Genomic DNA, 13,174 nt, shown 5'->3' on the forward strand with positions numbered 1-13,174 from the left:
AGGAATTTATCCAGGGATTCCTCCAGTATTTCTCCAGGAATTTCTCCTGTGGTTCCTCCAGTAATTTCTCCAGAGATTCCTCCAGTTTTTCTCCGGGAATTCTTCTACGAATTTTTTCAGGAATGTAGCCAGGAATTTCTCCAGTATATCTCCAGGGATTCCTTCAGGAATTTCTCCAGGGATTCCTCCAGTCTTTCTCCAGGAAATTCTCTAGGAATTTCCTCAGGGATTCCTCCAGGAATTTCTCCAGGGATTCCTCTAGAAATTTCTCCAGGGATTCCTCTAGGAATTTCTCCAGGAATTCCTCCAGGAATTCCTCCAGGAATTCCTCCAGGGATTCCGCCAGCAATTTCTCCAGTGGTTCCTCCAGTAATTTCTCCAGGGGTTCCTCCAGTATTTCTCCAGGAATTCCTCCAGGAATTCCTCCAGGGATTCCACCAGAAATTTCTCCAGTGGTTCTCCAGTAATTTCTCCAGGAATTCCTCAAGTATTTCTCCAGGAGTTCCTCCAGAAATTTCTTCAGGGATTCCGCCAGGAATTTCTCCAGTGGTTCCTCCAGTAATTTCTTCAGGAATTTCTCCAGGGATTTCTCCAGGAATTTCTCCAGGAATTCCTCCAGGAATTTCCTCTGGGTTTTCGCCAGGAATTTCTCCAGAGGTTCCTTCAGGAATTTCTCCAGGGATTCCTCCAGAAATTTTGACAGAGATTCCTCCAGGAATTTCTCCAAGGATTCCTCCGGGAATTTCTCCAGGGATTCGTCCAGGAATTTCTTCAGGGATTCCTGCAGTAATTTTTCCAGGAATTTCTCCAGGAATTTCTCCAGGGATTCCACCAGGAATTTCTCCAGGGGTTCTTCCAGTAATTTCTCGAAGGATTCCTCCCGAAATTTCTACAGGGATTCCTTCAGGAATTTCTTCAGGAATTCCTCCAGGAATTTCTCCAGGGATCCTCATGGAATTTTTAAATAAATAATAATAATCCTCCAGGAATTTCTCCAGGGATTCCTCCAGTATTTCTCCAGGAATTCCTCCAGAAATTTCCTTAGGGATTTCGCCAGGAATTTCTCCAGGGGTTCCTTTAGTAATTTCTCCAGGGATTCCTCCAGAAATTTCTCCAGGGATTCCTCCAGAAATTTATTCAGGGATTCCTCCAGGAATTCCTCCAGGGATTCCGCCAGGAATTTTTCCAGTGGTTCCTCCAGTAATTTCTCCAGGGGTACCTCCAGAAATTTCAACCGGAGTTCATCCAGGAATTTCTCCAGGGATTCCTCCAGTATTTCTCCAGGAATTCCTCCAGGGATTCCTCCAGAAATTTCTCCAGGAATTCCTCCAGGAATTTCTCCAGGGATTCCTCCAGTATTTCTCCAGGAATCCCTCCAGGAATTTCTCCAGGGATTCCGACAGGAAATTCTCCAGTGGTTCCTCCAGTAATTTCACGAAGAAATTTTCGAAGACATTCCCAATGAGTTTGCAGCAAAAATTTCTAAAGATATCCCGGATTCATGTCCAAAGCAAATTTCAATTGAGTTTCTACGCTGAAAAAATACCAAAGGATTACTAAAAATTAATTCTAAAAAAAAAAACGAAAAATTGCGTAAGAAAATCTCTAATGAATTTAGTAATATTCTGCCAAAGTCAATTTTAGCCGAATTCGTCAAAGGAACATTTAAAAAATATATAAATACTCACATGCTTCCGAAGATATTCCCAATTATTTGTCGAAAGAAATCGCATTATTACTGTAATAATAAATTGTCAAAATTACCAAAAAAAATTACCAAAAAAGGTATTAGAAAATCACGATAGAATTTTCAAAAAATGTCAAAATATTTCCTACTGTTTTCCTGAAAAAAGAAGTAAATTTCAAATGAACTCACGACAAAATCGGCAAAGCCATTATAAATAGAATTACCAAGAACAAAAAAAAACAAACTAATGAATTTGCCGAAGAAAATCTCAAATAAACTTACAAATTAGACTAGTTCTCAAGAATGCAGTGTCAAATTTACATAGAAATCCAAGCTGTACAAGCAAACATAAGGCGTTTTGCGCCTCGCTCCCTAACGGGCGCGTAGAGCATACTTGAAACTTTAAATGCGATTATCTCTGAATCAAGTTTCTTGCGGAAACAGTTCTCAACCGATGTTTTCTATTGATGTGTCCTTGAACGATCAACAATAATTATTGTTTATTTGTTTATTGATTGAGTTTAAATAAGAGCAAAAGTAACACGACTCTATCTTCTTAAATTATCAAATTAAAGTGACAAGATGCTTTTATGGTTACACTCTTCGATCATAAATCGCTAGGTTGCGATGCAATCCAGCGTCTATGTATAAACATGTTTGATTGAATTTGCATCTTGTCACTTTAATTTGAAGAAGAGAGAGGAGATGAAGAGAACTCGCTCATGTTACTTTCGCCCTTACTTAAACTCAATCTAGATTAAAAAAAAAATAAATAAAAAATGAGGGGCCCAGAATCAAAGGGGTGTAAGTGACCATTTTGTCGATTTTGAGCTGAGCATATCATAAAATTCTTCAGATTTCAAGCTTTCAGCAACTTTTTTAAGTTTATTTCTACGATGATTGGAAAAATTACAATAAATCAGAGAAAATTGGGTTGCTTTTGAAACTCCATACATTTTGTATGGGATGAAAAATTGGTCAAAAACTTCAAACCTCATTTACTCGAAAGTGGGGTTTTGTCACTTACATCCCTTTGCTTCTAACCCTCAAATTATATCAGTGTTATTATTTTTTTCATACATTTTTTGGATCAAAAAAAGTATTTTTTTTTTGGAAAAAAAAAGTCTCACTTGAAAAATAAAAACATTTTTTAATATTCTTATGTTCTTGAACCACAAGGTTCTCTAGTAACGGTTTTGTTTTGGGTTTGTACATTCAGTTGAGCCACTGGACTGTAATCGTAGTCACGGCAAACCTCTTTGAGGGAAATACGTTTTACAGGAATTGTTATAACTTTGGTAATTAGTGCTTTTTGTTTAGGTTCTCAAGCTGATTTTACACATTAAATATTGTACTATGAATGACGGAAAATATGAATTTAAAAAAAAATATAGTTAGATACTTTTACAACAGTTCAAACTTTTCCTTATATTCACGCACTTCAACATATTACATTCTTTTGACAACTTCTCAAATTACCAGACGGAAATTAAGTTGAAATTCACTTCAGTAATATACAAAAAAAAAACCCTTTGAGATTTCCTTCTGCAGATGGTTTGAAAAATTCCTTCAAATATCTTTAGGATTTTTTTTTCGTACTTTGTAAAAAGTTAAATTCAATTTGAGATTTCTTTCGGCAAACTAGTTTGGAATCTTCTCGAAGTGTCGTAATGGTATTTTTTTTTGAAAATTTCGGGAAATTGACCTATCATTTTTTTTCGAAATTCCTTTGAAATGTCATTCAGCAATTTAATTAGAAATTTCATCGGAAAATATTTACATTTTTTCGGTAATTTTTTTGATGATTCCTTTGGCAATTATCAATTTAAATTGAAATTTCCAAAGGAATGAACAAATACATCAATTACGAAAAGAAAAATCTTAGAAATTTTTGAAGAAAATTACATCTGAATTTTCAACAAAATTGAGATAGAAATCATTAAAAAAACCCCAAATTAGTTGCCGAACTTAAATTTCCAACAAAATTTCCGAGGAATTATGAAAGAATTACCGAAAAAATCCATGAAATTTCCGAAAGAAATCTCAAAGGAATTTCTATGAAATCTCCAAAGGAATTTTCACTTTAATTCCCAACGAAATTGACAACACAATTGTCAACAGAATAACGTGAAAAATTCTCACAAGTTACCGAAGAAATATCATTTTAATTTGATGAGGGCAATCACAAATAATTTCAAAACAAATTGCCAGAATCAATTTCTATTTCAAATTAAGTACAGTTCAGATTAAATACCAAAACAATTTGAGAACAACAAGGAAACCTCAAAGGATCTTTCAAATGAGTTGCTGGATGAAAGTGCAAAGAAATTCCTGAATTAATTTCATCTGTTTTTCCAAAGAAATTAACAAAGAAACTATTAATAAAAATGCAAAAAAAAAGTTTTCGAAGAAGTGCAAATTTATGTACCGAAATAAATATCAAAGAAACTTTTAGATAATTTGCCGGAGCCAATTTCAATTGAATTTCCAAAGACATCGTCAAAAGAGTTATTAAAAAAATACCTAAGACAAATTACTTACAAAATCCGAAAGAAAAATCATACTTATTTTCTGGATCAATCTGAAAGAAAACGTCTAACCATTGACCGGAGTCAATTTTAATTGCTTTTACTTTGAAATTGCCGAACAAATTTCATAGAAGAATTAAATTAAAGACAAATACTTAAAATATTTTAGAAGATATTCCAAATTAATTTGCCAGAGGAAATCTCAAACTAAATTCTAAATAAATTAACAAAGTCAATTTCAACTGAACCTAACGCAGTTCTTGGAAAAAAAATATCAAAAGAGTCACCTCAAAAATTTCTAACAATTTTTTTAAGAAATTTGCTGAGGAAATTCGAAAATAAACTTTCACATTATTTGCAGAGCGGGGATGGAATCTCAAAAGAATTTCCGAATTAATTACCGAAGAAAATTTCATGTGAGTTTCCAACGGAATTTCCAAAATAGTTATAAAAAAAATTAGCAAAAATTTCCGAAGGAATTCTAAACTGTATTGCCGAAGTAGGAATTCTCAAAAAAAGCTTTCAAATTACTTACCGACATTAATATCAATTGGCTTCCCAACAAAGTTGTCAAAGGAACTATCAAAAGAATTACCGAAAAAATTTCAATATTTTCCGATGAAATTTCCAACTAAATTGCTGAATGACATTTCAAAGGAATTTCGAAAAAAAATTGATAAAGTCAATTTCCTGAAATTTTCAAAAAAAATCTTACCACACTCCGAGAAGATTCCAAACTAGTTTGCAAATTGAATTTAACTTTTTACAAATTTTCCGAAAGAATTACTAAACAAAGTACGAGAAAAAAAAACCTTCCTAAAAATATTTGAAGGAATTTTTCAAACCATCTGCAGAAGGAAATTTCAAAGGATTTTTTTGTATATTACTGAAGTGAATTTCAACTTAATTTCCGTCTGGTAATTTGAGAAGTTGTCGAAAGAATTTCCAAAACAAAACTAACAGATTCAAAAAAACATCCAAACTAATTATCCGAAGGAAAAACTTCCAGATAAGTTGCTGAAGGAATCTTCAATACATTTCCAAATTGATTGCAAAAGTCAACTTCACCTGAAATTCCAACAGGAAATTGCTAACAGGATTATCAAAGGAATTGCCAAATAAATCACATTTTCAGTTCATTGTCGAAGCCAACTTTAATAGAATTCTCAATTAAATTGCTGAAGGATTCAAAACATTACCGAAAGAAAAAAATGCTAGGCAATTTCCAAAGGAATTCCCTAATAATTTGCACAAGAACATGTCAAGGGAATTTTCAAATAAATTGCCGAAATAAAGTTTAAGGCGAAACTGAACGCATGTCCTCGTATTTTTGGTTTTTGATTTTTCATTAAATAACGAAGCAATATTTTCAAAATCGGTTTTCATATACAGTTAGAGGAAGAATCGAGCTATCTCCTGGATTTTTTCAGGTGTAAAACTTTTACTAATTTTTCAAAAAACATTTTTTTTTAAATTTTATTCAAAAATGGTTCCATAAAACTGAAAAACATTTTCCACTTGAAAAAAAATTCAAGAGATACCTTGATACTTACTCTAACTGTGTACGAAAATCGATTTTGAAAATATTGCTTCATTATTTAATAAAAAATCAAAAACCAAAAAGTGAAGAAATGCTTGCAGTTTTGCCTTAATTAAATTTCCGACGAAATTTCCGAAGGAACTTCCAAAAAACTACCTAATTGGGTTGTTTAGTTAATAAAATATTGTTATTTTCTATAGCCTTGTCGAAAGAGCTTTTCTGTGTATAACGTAAGTTCATGGCGTTCCAATACCTTTGTTTTGATGGTTTAATAAACAAAACAGTATTGATGTCCGTGGATAGAATGACAGTTGTACATTCGATAAAATGATTGTTCGCCTCGAACAAAATTTTTCCCCATACAAACTTTAAATGCATTTTAAAAATTGTTCGGGGGTACCAAAAATTATGAAATTTTGGATTTCGACTAATTTGAGGGTGGAGATTCCGATTATGAAATAATCTGGATACCCCTAAAGAACCCAATTATCATAAGTTTCCAAAGAAATGCCAAGTTAATTTACCGAAGAAAAAAAAACAAATAATTTGCTGGAAAAAATATCGAAAAAATTGTCTTAGTCAATTTTATTTGAATTACCATAGACATTGCCAAACGAATTATAACAAAAATCACCGTATAAAATGTTCACAGGATTGCGAAAAAATGTTAGTTTTTTTATCCAAGGAAATCTGAAATGAACTTTCAAATTAATTTACCAGAATAAATTATAATCGAATTTCCAATGAAATCCCTGAACAAATAACCAAAACAATGACGGACAATTATTTTCTTAAAAATTTCCAAAGGAAATAATCCTCGAATTCGATTTCAGCATAATCCTAAAGTACGCGATCACAATGATTCAAAAAAAAAAATGTGCAAATTCCCGGTTGGAACTAAAAATACTAAAAAAACGATTATCGCCAGAAATATTCCAGAAAACACTCACTGGTCCCTGGCACCAGAAATCCTTAAAATTGATTTTGAAAATCGACTATCTCCACAAAGATATCTATTAAATTATCAGTTGGCACCAGAAATGCTAAAAATATATTATGGAAACTGCCCAGACAACCAGTAATCGTACAAGATGTTTTTTTTTTTTTATTCTTAATCACTTAACCTAATTTACAGCTCTATTGTCCACTGGGGCACTACGTGAGCAATTTCAATTGACAGCTGCACTTACATTTTGTGCAGCGCCTAGATTCTATTCTACTTTATCGAACTGGTTGCCTTTCTGCTGCTTTCACTTTTTCTACTTTATACCTAGTAGAATGATGAGCACAAGGATGATGATGGATGGGCGTTGTTCCTTTCCAGTCCGATTGGGGGTCCATTATGAGAAGCAGTTCGCCGATGTCCAGGTATCCGGGTTCGTTTGAGCCATGGGGCTCAGAAGAGGGTCAGTGTCAGTTGCTCTCGGGGGAAAAGCAACTGACGTAAAATTGCAAGTGCCGGGGCTGGGAATCAAACCCATGACCATCCGCATATGAAGCGAACGTGTGACCAACTACGCCACGGGCCCCGGCTTACAAGATGTTGCATAAGATGATAAAGTGGAGGCCATATCCATACATGCCTCCATTTAGGCGCCTGTATGCCCGTGTAGCTGCCGGCTTGGAATAGCACTACGGACCACCTGTTCCGGGGGTAAAAGTCCACCAAACAGGTAACCCCAATCCAAGGTGTCAGGCGACCCGTGCTGAGGGATGAATGGTTGAGGGGGTTTAAAAGATGCTCGATCTTTAACGGAGCCCGTAGCGTGGGTAGATCGTCTTTTTGGGTTGCGTTGCGGTGATAGTTCTACCAAACCGAAATCTAGTGTCGTCCTATTTTTCAATTTTGGAATATGTGTTCTTGTAATTCAAGGAGTTATAGCATTTAGTCCTACTACTGGTGTTTTGGTGACTTCCAGTTTTTGAATAAAACTGAGTTTACCAACTTCATTTTGCATATAGTTAAAAACCTCACCATCTGAGGCTAAACTCAATGCAAAGGAAATCAAATTGGGTTAGGGATCCATGTATGTATGTTTTTATGTATGTTTTTCGGAAACTTGGAAGTTTCTTCGCCAAGGCCTGTGAACTTATTTCTGCATTTTTTTTTGAAATATCCACTAAAATGTCAATTAGAATTCTTTCAATAATGTCAATACATTTTTTTGCCAAAAGTTTTCTGCAATATTTCTGCATCAAAATATTTGCTAACTCTGATGGTAATTCTTTTTGAAGTTACCTCGTCATTTCTTTCGAGAATTCCTATTGTAAAATGAAAATGTCTTATATATTTTCGTGAGAAATGGCATCGGAAATTTCATTGGCATTTTCCTCCTTCTATTTTTTTTTAAATTTGGTTTGTGAGTTCTTCGATTTCCTTGGCGAAATTCTTTGGAAATTTTATGGAAAATTAAAAAAAAAGTTGCTCTGAGAGTTTCTGCAGCATTTCTTTTGTTCTTCAATTTCTTTATTGATTTATTGGAGCACTTCCTTTAGAAATTCCTTTAGATTGTTTTTGCGCAATGCTTTGAACAGTTCTTATATTTTTAAGTAATTCTTTCAAAAATATCCTTAGAAATTTCTCCGGAAATTCCTTCTAGAAGTTTTCTTAGCATTTCCGTTGCAAATTGTCTCTGAATTACTTCGTAGTTTTTTCTGGAGATTCATTAAAGAATTCTTCGATAAAACTTCTTCAGTTGTTTGTTCACAATTCATTCCGAGAATTTCTCCAGCAAATTCTTTTAAATTTTTTTTAGGGATTAAATCAGCAATGTTTTTTTTCTTTGAAAATTACTCCAGCAAATTTATTAAAGTTTCATTTGATGAATTCCTGGTCAGTTTTCTAGAAAATTCCTTTGAAAATCCTTTGGAAAATGTTCTAATCTAATCTAATCTAATCTAATCTCACACTAACGCAGCCATTACTTGAATGCATCCTGGAAAATGAAGACTTTTAAAGTCTATCAAACAATTGCATTATGGTTCATAATGCAACTCATTTCGGTTGAATTAATCAAAATTACAAGTTAACTTTCAAAACTAATTTCAACAAATTAATGAGGCGCGGGCGCCTGTGTTTTGAGTTAGCTGTCACGTTTTTGATCGATTCCGCGTATTCGAACGACCGCATAGTGAAATAATTGCTGGTGCTAAGCCATCCTTAGAAGAAAATTGTGTGCGCCCAATAGTTTCGGTTGTGATTTCAATTGGGCTCCTACTTTCAAGTTCCTGTGCATTGGGAATGTATGATTAGCATTACGAGAAGAAAACAGCAATTAGCCTGGAAGCAACAAACGAAAACGGTCACGTATTTTCTCGCTTCAAAGTGACTCATTTCATTGGTTTGGCCGACGAAAGTTTCTGTGAAATAGTTTAAAAAGTGATGAAGATTTGTAAGCTTGCACAGAACTAGTGAACTAGTGGGTGAAATGGTGTTCCTAGATCTTCTTCAGAGCGCTGCTTAAAGAAAGAAAAGCGGAAAACTCGCGATGGCGTGATGTCTAATCTTAGGATTATGTTTTCGTTTTCAACTATATCAAGGCCCGCTGCTGGAAGAATACTGGAAGTATGATTATTTGGTGAGATCTTTCTTATTTCTATGAGATGCCTTAATGTTGAAAGTGTGAGTCTGTAAACATTTCACAATTTAGTTGCTTACAATTTGATTGTTTTAGTATAACCGGGGAAGGGATGAAATATGTTTATCTCGTTTCAGAGAGCGAGCAATGGCGCTTAAGCCTAGGCTTTCGAGCCCGGGCATATGGGGAAATTCCTATGTCCCATCCCAGGAAGAGGAGCCTTGACGGAGTGACAATAACTTTCTTAGCAAAGTCACTCCCAACGTTTTTGCTTAACTTCTATACCACATACTACACGGAGCGGTTGGTACGAGATGTCCCCGTTCTTTGGTTTTATTTTCATTCAATAACGCTGCACAGTAGGCCTGGCCATTTCAATGCTTGTAATGCATCACTGATTCACTGCAAGTATTGATAATGACAAGAAAAATGATAGAAGTAGTCGATTCTATCATTTTCCAGGATTCTTCCAAGTGATGGCTGTGTATGTGTAGACTAGACTAGACTAGACTAGAAAACTAATTTCAACAAATTAATGAGAATTGCTCCAAGCATCTCCACAAGATATGTGATCTTACGACAACAATTCTTAATACAAGGCAAATAAAAAAAAATCTATAAATAAGAATTGCTCCAAAGAGTACCACAAGCACTGTAATCTTTTAAAAACTGTTCTTATCACAAGTAAAATATAAAAAAAATAATCAGAATTGCTCCACGAAGTTTTAAAGAAACTGTAATATGACGACAACAATTCTTAACGCAAGTCAAATGTTTCAAATAAATTAAAAAAATAAGATCAGAGCCCCATAAGAACAAAAAGTCTCAACAAAAGTCAAATTTGTAAAATCATTTCAATAAATTATCCTTAAATTCGATAAAAATAAAAAAAAATGCGACAGCATTTCTTAATACAATTGAAATTCCAAAAACAATTTTATAATATTTATAATCGGAATTGCTCCAAGGAGTTCCACAAGAATTGTGAACTTTTTCAATTCAAGAAGTTCCGTAAAAGGGGAAAAATACGTACTTCTAACTTGTTGTCCTTTTGCACTGGATCCGGTCACACGCCGACCGTTTCCAATCCTTCTGGACTTGAGCGATCTTAGGTTTAAATCCTCCTCAACTTCACACTGCCTTCCTTCATTACTTTCAAATTCTTCACTCACTTGAAATTTGGTAATGAAACACTACCACCTCCCTCCCCACACATGCACTTAGGGTAAACAGGTATAATATGCCCCCCCTAAGCAGAAATGGTAATATATCTGAAACTGGCGCCTTATTCCATCTATTGTTCACTGCAAATCGTTGTTATTAAAGTTAGTGAAGTGTTGCATGCGAACTTTGCCTTCGGAGAGGTGACTATGGAAGCCTTGAAACGTTTTTCGAAAACGTTCCAAAATTTGCCTTTTCAAAACAAACGGGGCAATACGCCCCATCAAAAGAAAAACATCCAGCCCCGTGATAAAACTGTCCCAGGGGATAATTCCACCACATGCTTATCCTAGAAGGGTCTTTCAACAAGTGTTTAACTGCATAAAAGTTGCAAAGTAACACAAGCGAACAGAACTAGCTTCGTTTACAATGAAGTCAGCTCACAAGAGGTAAAATATTACGCCAAAAGCCTCGATTTCAGACTTTTTGATATTTTAATTGCTTTTCTGTACCAATCCACTAACGGACCAGCTTGATGGCAATAATTCTTCAATATTTGAGATTTCTTATCGATCACGCATGCGAAAAGCGCTTGAATCGCTAGAAAATGAAGAGGGGCGTTTTGCCCCGGTGGGGCGCATTATACCCTTTTACCCTATTTATTCCAATAATTTTCTTGCTACTGCGCTGCCATAGTGCCGCATGAAAGGTAGAGTGGGGGGCACGTCCAAAGGATTTGCTGTTGTTGATACTTTCTTTCCGGCTTCACGCACGCGCACTTTCAATTTCGCACGTAACTATCGGTGCCCTTAGGTGGCATTATCACTGCTCATTTCAATTTTCACTATTTATTTTTTTTTCATTATAACACTGGTCGACTCAGACCGTTCACTTCTGCATGCCAATTTCACTTCCGGCTGCATGCTATATTTTTTGTAGATTAAGAAAAAAAGCCCTTCACTTTATCAGCATGCTGCTGACAGATGAGCCACTTCCCCAAATCGAAATAACAAAAACAATTATCGCCACCACCGCCGCCGCGCCGCGCCACCGCTGATGACGACCGGTCCGACGGTGTTTTTAAAACGTATTCACCGAAATCACTTCTTGCACTTTATTTAAAACAAACATTTATATTAAAACTATTTTAATTCGTAAAATATTCGCGATTGATTCCGCAAACCGTGAACCGACGACGATGGTTGAAAACAAACTGATACAAGATGATTTTGGTCACACACACTTGAGTGTTGGTTATACTGTACGGAATCTGTTTGTACATTCCATACAGTACTTGTGTGCGTGCACCATCATTCGCAGTTTGTTCGAGTTCCATCGTCGAGCAGTTCAGTGGTCGATCTTTGTATCCAGATACTATTTTTGTTACGCATGTATGCGATAACCGAGCATGAGCGTTTGCGCACCATCCAACGTGCACGTTTTGCGCCTATGCCGTGCACGTTTCGTGCACAAAACGACGTGCACTAAAACGCTCCTAAATTCCAGTTTTGGGTGTACAGGATCCATATTTGAAAAGACACGTACATCGTCTTCGGCCATCCGATATGCACACTGAATATCAGGCAAATTGTTTGAATCTGCAGCTTCTTCTTTCGTCACAGTCTTCTTAAATGCATTGCATTTGCTTCTTATGTTTCCACAAACCTTTCTTGTTCATAAAATACAACGTTTTTTGTGTATTTTAACTAATTGCTTATTCTACACTAAAAAACACAACGTTGTTACAGATTACCCCAAAGATGACCTTTTTCTAACTAATTAAGTTCCATCTACTTCTAATAAATTGTCACCAGTGAACACTTTTTGGGCGATCTCCTGAATGATTCGGGTTAGTGTTAGTGTTAGTGAACAAAATATTTAAATAATCCTCTGATTCAAATTGCATTCTGACCATCAGTTAGTCCTCCACCAGAGTGCTTGATGATCACTCAGCATGACGATTATTAGGTCTAACGAAAGCCGGCTGAATGACACTGGGCCTTAACATATTTATTACTGACAAGTCATATGGTGATCAAGTCCACCCTTTTTTCATTTTTTGGGTAAGTGTCGCATTCGGGTAAATGTCGTATTCGGGTAAGTGTCGTATTCGGGTAAATGTCGCATTCGGGTAAATGTCGCATTCGGGTATTTGTTGCATTCGGGTAAATGTCGTTCGGGTAAATGACATTCGGGTAAATGTCTTTCGGGTAAATGGTTTTCGGGTAAATGTTATAGAACCCATTGAAACAATCATTTGTAAGGTCAGAAATATTATTAGGAAAAAATATGTGAGTAATCGTAAGGTGTTCTACAACTGATTTCAAACGAAACTAGGGCAACATATTTGATGTTACTAAGGTGGTTTTCGAACCTTGACAGTTTTTGTAAAAAAAAGTCTTGTTTCAAAAACTGGTGGGTGTTAAGGGATGAAATTTCCATGTCACTTTTTATTAGTATCGTGAAATTTTGAGGCGATTGATTCATTGTATAGCAGTAACTATTCTGAATGACGTAGTACGAGTTTCATTTTCGGACATAAGCATTCCAACAGTTGATATGGATGATAAATTCAACTAATACAATGTAGACCTTTAGAAACAACTGTTAGTTTGATACTCAATATCGCAGTAGTCCCCTATTTACAGAAGTTTGTGTTCTTCAGGTGTTTTATTATGTA

The 13,174-nt window shown here is 35.3% G+C and overlaps 1 long non-coding RNA gene across 1 annotated transcript; it reads right to left on the reverse strand.

Moving 5' to 3' along the window:
• Positions 1–10,398: 10,398 nt before the first annotated feature.
• On the reverse strand, positions 10,399–12,006 carry LOC134287281 (uncharacterized). The gene is made up of 2 exons (XR_009997186.1): positions 11,149–12,006; positions 10,399–10,552 (listed from the first exon to the last, which is right to left on the reverse strand). It is a non-coding gene; the product is annotated as an uncharacterized LOC134287281 (long non-coding RNA).
• Between the last annotated feature and the right edge of the window lie 1,168 nt (positions 12,007–13,174).

Source organism: Aedes albopictus, chromosome 1 (genome assembly GCF_035046485.1).
Source record: "Aedes albopictus strain Foshan chromosome 1, AalbF5, whole genome shotgun sequence".
Lineage (NCBI taxonomy): Eukaryota > Metazoa > Arthropoda > Insecta > Diptera > Culicidae > Aedes > Aedes albopictus.